General features: G+C 32.6%; 1 pseudogene across 1 annotated transcript; it reads left to right on the top strand.

Moving 5' to 3' along the window:
• Positions 1-1848: 1848 nt before the first annotated feature.
• Positions 1849-4989, top strand: LOC309647591 (multifunctional methyltransferase subunit TRM112-like protein pseudogene; annotated as a pseudogene). The gene has a single exon. The product of its transcript is annotated as a multifunctional methyltransferase subunit TRM112-like protein pseudogene (transcript).
• Positions 4990-9533: the final 4544 nt, after the last annotated feature.

The following is a 9533-nucleotide window of genomic DNA, read 5'->3' on the forward strand; positions in this document are numbered from 1 at the left end:
CTAGAACTTCCTCCCCCAGGCAAAAATGGAGAATAGGACAACCTCAGAAACCTTTGTCTCCAAAGGCCCCTATAGCTCTAGCTGCCACCACCACCCATGGGGCTGCTTCAGCCTTGTTATTGAAGAACCCTGTGTTGTTCACCAATATTAACTTCAGTTGTTGAATCTTCAAATAGATTATGCTGTTTTGCCCTCCCAAGAATTAGAGACACTACACCCCACCCAGCCAAACTTGCAGCCACCTTCAGGTGAAAGTCTTTCCCCAGTGATGCCAGTCTGAAAAGGTGAGGAGGTAACTGCCTCCTCAAATGTACAGACATCAATGCAAAGCTGTTAGAAGCACAAAACACAAGAAAACATTACATCACCAAAGGAATATTTAGATTTTCAGTACCTGACCCCAAAGAAATGGAAATCTGTACATTACCTGAAAAATAATTAAAAATGATTATTTTAAGAAAGCTCAAGAGTCAAGAGAACACAGATAGATGACTCAATGAACCCAGGAAAACAATGAACCAACAGAACAAGAAATTCAACAAAAAGTATAAATCATAAAAAAGAACCAAACAGAAATTATGGTGCTGAAGAATATAATAAATAAAATTTAAAAATGCAGTGGAGAGCTGCAACATCATGTTCAATTGAGCAGAAAAAAAATCTGTGAACTGGAAGACAGATCTCTTGATATTATCTGGTCAGAGGAGAAAAAAGAAATAAGAGTTAAAAAAAAAGTGAAGAAAGCCTACATGAATTATGGGATACTATCAATTGAAACACTATTCAGGTTCTGGAAGTCTCAGAAAATAAAAATTTATTTAAAGAAATAATGGCTGAAAACTTCCCAAATCAGGGCAGAGATATGGCAAACGTGAAGCTTAAAGACCCCCAAACATATTCAATCCAAAGAGATTTTCATAGAGAGACATTATAATCTATCTGTCAAAAGTCAAAGACAAACAGAAAATTTTGAAAGCAACAAGAGAAAAAAGACTCATCACTTTCAAGGGAACCCTAATAAGACTATAAGTAGATTCCTCAGCAGAAACCCTGCAGCCTGAGAAAGAATGGAATAATATAGTCAAAGTGCTCAAAGGGAAAAACTACCATCCAAGTACACTTTAACCAGCAAGGTTGTCCTTCAAGCAAAGAGATAAAGACTTTCTCAGACAAACAAAATCTAGAGGAATTTATCACTACTATACCTGCCTTATAAGAAACACTAAAGGGAGTTCTTTAAGCTGAAATGTAAGGACACTAATTAGTAACATGAAAACATATGAAAATATAAAATTCCCTGGTAAAGGTAAATATATGGTCAAATTCAAAATATTCTAATACTGCCATGGTGATGTGTAAATCACTTAGAACTCTAGCATATAGTTTAAAGACAAATGTGTTAAATAAATATAGCTACAATATTTTGTTAATGGATACAAATATAAAAAGATGTAAATTGTGACAGCACCAACATAAAATGTCAAGGGGGCAAGTAAATGTGTGAAAGTTTTTTATGCAGTTGAAGTTGTTATCAGCTTAAAATTGACTGTTATAACTATAAGCTGTATTTTGAAAGCCTCATAATAATCACAGCAAAAATCTATAATAGGTTTGCAAATGATAAAGAGAAAAGAATTAAAACAAACCATAACCAAAAAATTATCAATTTGAAAAGAAAGACAGCAAGAGAGGAAGAAAGGAACAAGAAACTACAAAGCAATCAGAAAACAATTAACAAAATGGTGATAGTAAGTTCTCACCTGTCAATAATTACTCTAAAGGTAAATGGTTTGAATTCTTCAACTAAAAGACAAAAAGTGTCTGAATGTATTAAGAAAACAAAATCTCAAACTCTTCCAAAACATTAAAGAAGAAGGAACAATTTCAAACTCATTTAATGAGGCTAACATTACCCTGATACCAAGCCAGACAAGGATGCTAAAAGAAAATAAAATTGCAGGACAATATCTCTGATAAACATAGATGCAAAATTCTCAACAATATACTAGCAACTGAATTCAAGGGCACATTAAAAGGATCATACACCATGATCAAGTGGAATTTATGCCTGAGAAATAGGGATGGTTCAAAATTTGCAAATCAAACCACCACCCTTCAACACTGAGTCAAGACCCTCCACCAGCAAAGAGATTATGACTTGCTGAAAGTTCATATGATGTTTAGCATTTTTTAGCAATAAAATATTTTTTAATTAAGGTATTCTTCAAAGACCACAGGTGCAGTTCAGTCAAGCAGAAAGACACCTGATGGCAGAAGGAATCTCTGTCCTGTTTAAAAAATAATTAAAACATAGATGGACCTAGAGACTCATACAGATTGAAGTAAGTCAGAAAGAGAAAAACAAATACCGTATATTAACTCATGTATGTGGAATCTTAAAAAACTGGTATAGACGATCTTATTTACAAAGTAGAAATAGAGACACAGACGTAGAGAACAAACATATGGGTACCAAGAGGGAAGGCGGGGTGGGATGAGTTGGGAGATTGGGATTGACATACATACACTATTGATACTATGTATAAAATAGATAACTAATGAGAACCTACTATATAGCACAGGGAACTCTATTCAGTGCACTGTGGTGACCTAAATGAGAAGGAAAATCAAAAAAAAGGGGATATATGTATACATATAGCTGATTCATTTTGCTGTACAGTATAAACTAAGACAATATTGTAAAGCAACTATACTGTAATTTTAAAAAAGAAGAGGTGCCAATTAATTATCTTCTATTGCCAAGATCCCTTAGAAATAATAAAAAGAATCACTTGCCACTAAAAAAAAAAAAAAAATTTGCAAATCAATAAATGTGATATAACACGTCAATAGAATGAAGGATAAAAATCACATGACCATATTAATAGATACAGAAAAAAAGCATTTGACAAAATTCAACATCCTTTCATGATTTAAAAAAAAACTCTCAACAAATTAAGTATAGAAGGAATATATAATCTCAACATAATAAAACCCACATATGAAAAGTCCACAACTAACATCATACTCAATGGTGAAAAGTTAAAAGCTTTTTCTCTAAAATCAAGAACAAGACAAAGAAGCACATTCTTGCTACTTCTATTCAACATAGTCTGGAAGTCCTAGCCACAGCAGTTAGGAAAGAAAAAGAAATAAAAAATCATCTAAATCAAAAAGAAAAAAGTAAAATTGTTTGCAGGTGATGCGATCTTATATACAGAAAACTTTAAAGGTGCCGCCAAAAACATGTCAGAACTAATAAATGAATTCAGTAAAGTTGCAGGGTACAAAATCAATATACAAAAATCAGTTGCATTTCTATACACTAGCGATGAAGTATCTGAAAGAGAAATTAAGAAAACAATCTCATTTACGATAGTATCAAAAATAAAATACTTAGGAATAAATTAATCAATGAGGTGAAAGAGCTGTACACTGAAACTATAAGACATTGATGAAAGGAATTGAAGGAAATACAAACAAATGGAAAGATAGCCTGTGTTATTAGATTGGAAGAATTAATATAGTGAAAATGTTAATACTATCCAAAGCAATCTGCAGATTCAATGCAATCCCTAACAGGATCCCAATGGTAATATACACAGAAATAGAAAAATCTATCCTAAATTTTGTATGGAATCACAAAAGACCCAAATAGGCAAAGCAATCTTGAGAAAGAAAAACAAAGCGGAAGGACATCACAATTCCTGATTTCAAACTGTTATAAACCTATATTAATCAAAACAGTATGGTACTGGCATAAAAACAGACACATAGACCAGTGGAACAGAATAGATATCTCAGAAATAAAACCACACATGTGTGGTCAACTAATTTTTGACAAGAGTGCCAAGAGCCCACCATGGGGAAAGAATAGTCTGTTCAATCAATGGTGTTAGGAGGCGTTGCGTTGACATGAAACTGCTCAGCCACAACCTGCTGAGCGTGCATGTGCAGGCAATGGGGGCCTGTGGCTTCGCCCTGTGCCTCCAGGCCACTGAAGTCCGCATTAACCCTGTGGAGTCCAAGCCCGACTTCATGGCGGGTATGATACCTAAAGTGGAGTGGGCGGTGCTCTGGAGGCTTCAGACACCTTGCATCTGTTCAAGGTACCCAAAAAGCCAATTCAGGGACATGAGCATAAGGAGAATTTTCTGAGAAATATGCACCATGTGCTGCTAGAGGTGGGTGTGTTGGAGGACACCCTGCAATGCCCAGAGTCTGGATTTCTATTCCCCATCAGCCATGGGATCCCCAAAATGCTACTGAGTGATGAGGTAACCTAGACTTAAAACAGTGCCAAGCACCAGTTTTTCATTCTGTGACCTTGTGTATCTTGGTTTACATATATCCTGTTTGTTAGTTCTGTTCTGTGTATCCCCAACACTTGGCCCAGTGACACACGAAACACAAAGTGTTCTTGAGCTCGATATTATATATTTCTTTTTCTCATTAAAGGTTCAAAACCAAAAAAAATTTTTAAATAAAAATAAACGGTGTTAGGAAAACTCTATACTCACATGCAAAAGAGTGAAACTATACCCCCCTATCTTACACCACTCACAAAAATTAACTCAAAATGCATTAAAGACTTAAAGGTAAGACCTGAAACCATAAAACTCCTAGAAGAAAATGTATAGATATAGACATAAAATTCACCCATAAAAAAGGAAATCCTATCATTTGTGATAACATGGATGAAACTGGAGTGCATTATGCTGTGTGAAATAAGCCAGACAGAAAAAGAAGAATACTGTATGGTATCACTTTTGCTTGAAATCTGAAAAAAAAAATTCTGATTTTTTCACTGTGTGAAGTGATGGATGTGCTAATTACCTTGCTCTTGGTAATTATTCTATAATATATACAAATGTTAAACATATGTATATATTATATACATATGTTATATGTGTATAATATATACATACATACATATATGTATATAATATATACACATATAATACATATATGTATTATGTATATATACACATATATTATGTATGATATGTATACATATATGTATATCTGTACATGCATAATACATATATGTATATGTATTATACATATGTATATGTATGATACATATATAATGCATATATACATAATATATGTATATAACATATACATATATATAACATATGTATATATATCACATGGTACACTATAAATATATACAATTATATTAGTCAGTTATTCCTCAACAAAGTTAAAAAAAAAACCAGTAGGGAGCATTCTAGGAACAAGAAGGAATTAAGGGTTGTGTGGCTGGAGATTTGGCTAAGGGGTAGATAGGAGCAACACCATGAAGGGCCTCACATGCCATGTTGGTCCTCTGGAAGTCTTTGCTTATAATCAAGGTGTAAGAGTCATTCTGGTTTGCATCTTATAGAAGAAAAGAGCTATAGATTATTCAGGAGTGAGTACAACAAAATTCTGATATGCTTCTGCTTTTCCTGAAATAGTTCTAATTTCTGTGAAAGTGAAATTCAAAGTCTCATCCTGAGACTGAGTAACACCCTTCTGGAGGCTGGAAGACTAGTGATGGCTCCTTGTCTTTCATGGCATATAAAATGATACTAAGAGCAGGGTTCTTGACTGCAACCAAAATAGGACATTTCATTCAACAAACTTTAAAAAAAATGTGGTTACAATGTGTCATGCTGTATGACAGTTGCTCAGGATACTTAGTCAAATAAAAATGACCATTCAAACAATTTAAATACTAGTAGAGGATGCAAATATATAAAAGAACAAGTAGACCATATTGTGACATGTTTAATGATTAGAAGTAAGCATAAATAGTATAGGAGCACAGAGGAGGGATATGGTAGATTTCTGGGGAGGAGGCTCGAAAATGGGTTCAAGTTCTGACTCTGTCACTAATTATTAGCTCTATGATTTTAGATAAGAAATGTAATTTCTTGAGGCTTCATTGCCCCTATCAAAACAATGAGAACATTAGATGATATACGAGTAAGCTCTCAGTTTTAAAATTAAGTGATTAAAAATGCAATCATAAAAATTGCAATCATTTTATGATTCCAATAACTTAAACATACTTGATTTATAAAATTCAGCACATAGAAATATAAGCTAAGCAGATCAATTTCTTCTCCTCAACCCCCACTACCTCTAAAAGTCAACTTCCTTTAGTGTATTTGGGGGAAATACTCTCAAAAGATATTTTGTAAGTTGATGGTTTTGGTCTCAAAATTTAAGTTGCAGCATCCTAGTCTAGCCCATAGAAATATAACTAATGCTTTTAAGCATAAGCTTGGGAGACCGACTATGCTTGTAACCATGGGAAAATGACTTAATCTTTTGTGCTTCAATTTTTTTATCTGTGAAATGGGATAACAGTTGGTTATACTTTTTTAATGTTGTTAAGAGGAATAAATTAGTTAATACATGCAAGTGTTTAAAATAATAACTGGCACATGATAAACATTCAATAAATATGAATTTTATCACCTACAATGAAGCTCAGTGGTTTTATTTTTTATTTTTTTAGTTGTGGGCTACTTTCTACCAAAAAGTTTTATGCAATTAAAGTTGTATATTGTAAACCCTAAGGCAACCACTAAAAACACTTTAAAAGTGGTATAAATAATGTCAACTTAGGAAACAAAATTGAATCATAATAATGCTCAATTAACCCAAGAGAAGGCAGATAAAGAAAAAAGAAATAAAGAACAGATGGGAGAAATAGAAAACAGCTAGCAAGATGGTAGATTTTAATCCAACCATATCAATAATTGCATTAAATATGAATGTCTGAATGCACCAGTTAAAAATGACTGTTAGATTAGATCAAAAAGCAAGCACCAGCTATATGCTTTCCTCAAGAAACTAACTTTAAATATAAATATAAGTGTAGTATAACTATAAATATAAGTTAAAAGTAAAAGAGAAGATATATCATGCAAACACTAACAAAAAAGAAAGTTTGAAATAACTATTTTGATATCAAACAAAATAGATGTCAGGGCTAAAGAGAGATATTACATGATAATAAAGGAATCAATTTTCCCAAGAAAAAATAGCAATCCTAAACATGTATGCCCATAACATCAGAGTTTCAAAATACATGAAGCAAAAACAAATAGAATGAAAGGAAATATAGATAGATCCACAATTGCTGAAGATTTTATCACTCCTCTTTCAATAACTGATAGAAAAAACATGTAGAGAGAAAACTAGTAAGAATACAGGAGCCCTGAACATTATCAACCAAATAGACTTAATTGACATTTATGAAACACTCCATTCAACAACAGCAAATACACTTTCTTTTTCAAGTACACATGAAACATTCACCAAGATAGACCATATGACTCACAAAATACACCTCAATAAATTGAAATGAATAGAAAGTCATACAAAGATGTTCTCAAACCATAAAAGAATTAAACCAGATACAAATAACAGAAAGCTATTTAGAAAATCTCCAAATATTTGGTAAATAAACAACACAATCCTAAATAACCCATGGGTGGAAAAGAAAATCTCAAAGAAATTTTTAAAATATTTTGATGTAAATGAAAGTGAACATACAACAGCACAAAATGTGTAAGATGTAACTAAAAAAGTGATTATATGGAAATGTATAGCATAAAATGGCTATAACATAAAATAGTTAAAATGTAACATATAGCATAAAATGCTTAAACAAAAAGAAGAACGATCTCAAATCAATAATCTAAGCTTTTACCTTAAGAAACTAGAAAAAAAGGGCAAACTAAACCCAAATCAAGAGTAAATTAAGTAATAAAAATAATACCAGAAAGCAATGAAATTGAAGAGAAGAATAAATATATGATCCTCAATAGATGCAGAAAAATCATTTGACAAAATTCAATCTCTATTTATGCTAAAAAAAAAAAAAAAAAACTATCAGCAAACTAGAAATAAAAGAGAACTTTCCTAACCTGACAAAGTATACATGGAATATTCAGCAAGCTACAGCTATATTACACTAAATGATGAAAGACTGAATTGTTTCACCCTGTTATAAAACACAAAGTAAGGCTGTTCTCTCTCTCAACATCATACTGAAAGTCCTAACTAGTGCAATAAAGCAAAGAAAAGATATAAAAGGCTTGCATGTCAAAAAAGGAAGAAATAAAACTGTATTTAAGGGACTTCCCTAGGGGTCCAGTGGTTAAGACTCAGTGCTCCCACTGCTGGGAAGTAGAAGCTTCCCTGGTTGGGGAACTAAGATCCCACATGCCACATGGTGTGGCCAAAAAAAACCCAAAAAACAAAAACTCTATTTAAAAAATGGCATGACTGTCTATGTAGAAAATCCCCAAAGAAGTCTACAGAAATCCTCCTCGAACTAATGAAAGGGGTTAGCAAAGTCACAAGATAGAAAATTGACAATGGGAATTCAAAATTTTAAAAATAATGCTATTTATCATAACATCCAAAAAAACTTAGATATGAGTCTAAAAATTTATGTGTAGGGCCTGTATGCTAAAAACTGCAAAACACTGGTGAAAAATATTAAAGAAATCCTAAATAAATTTAGAGTCACACGATGTTAATGGCTTTAAGACTCAATATTGCTGTCAATTATCCCCAGTTCAATTGAAAACCCCAAATAAAATCCCAGTAGGTTCTTTTGTAAATATTAACAAGGCGATTCTAAAATTTATAGGGAAAGGCAAAGGAGCTAAAATAGCCAAAACAATTTTAAAAGAGAAGAACAAAGCCAAAGGACTCACTTTCCTCTATCACAAGATATACTCTAAAGTTGTAATCAAGACAATGCGGTATTGGTAAAAGGATAAACACATAAATCAATAGAACAGATAAAGAGAGACCAGAATTAGATCCACATGAATAAAACCAGTCAACTGACTTTTGGTAAAGGTGCAAATACAATTCAATGGAGAAAGTATAGTGTCTTCAACAAATAGTGCTGGAACAGTTGGATGTTTATATGTCCCCCTCCCAGAAAAAGAAAGAAGGAATCTGAGCCATACTTCAAACATTAACTCTAAATAGATTATAGATATAAATATATAAAACATTTAGAAGAAATCATGTGTGAACAAAGAATTTTAGTTATGTCACCAAAAGCATGATCCATAAATTTAAAAACTTGATAAACTGTACTTCATCAAAATGAAAATATTTGCTTTGCAAAAGACAGCCATAGCCTAGAGAAAATATTTGCAAATTACATTTCTGGTGAATAATTTCTAGCCAGAATATATAAAGAACTCTCAAAACTAAACAATAAGAAATTAAGCAAACCAATATTAAAAATGGATAAAAGATCTGAACAGACACGTCACCAAAGAAGGGACGAGGGTGGCAAATAAGCCTACAAAAAGATGTTCAGTGTCATTAGCACAGGGAAATGCAAGTTAAAATTACCATGAGACACCACTACACTCCTACTAAAATGGTTATTATTATTTTTTTTAATGGCAGCACCAAGTACCTAGAAGGATGCCAAGCAACTGAAACTTTATTACATAGTTGGTGGGAATGCAAAATATTACAGCCTCTTTGGGAAACAGTTT

Source organism: Balaenoptera physalus (assembly GCF_965194825.1).
Source record: "Balaenoptera physalus genome assembly, chromosome: 1".
NCBI classification, from domain to species: Eukaryota; Metazoa; Chordata; class Mammalia; order Artiodactyla; family Balaenopteridae; genus Balaenoptera; species Balaenoptera physalus.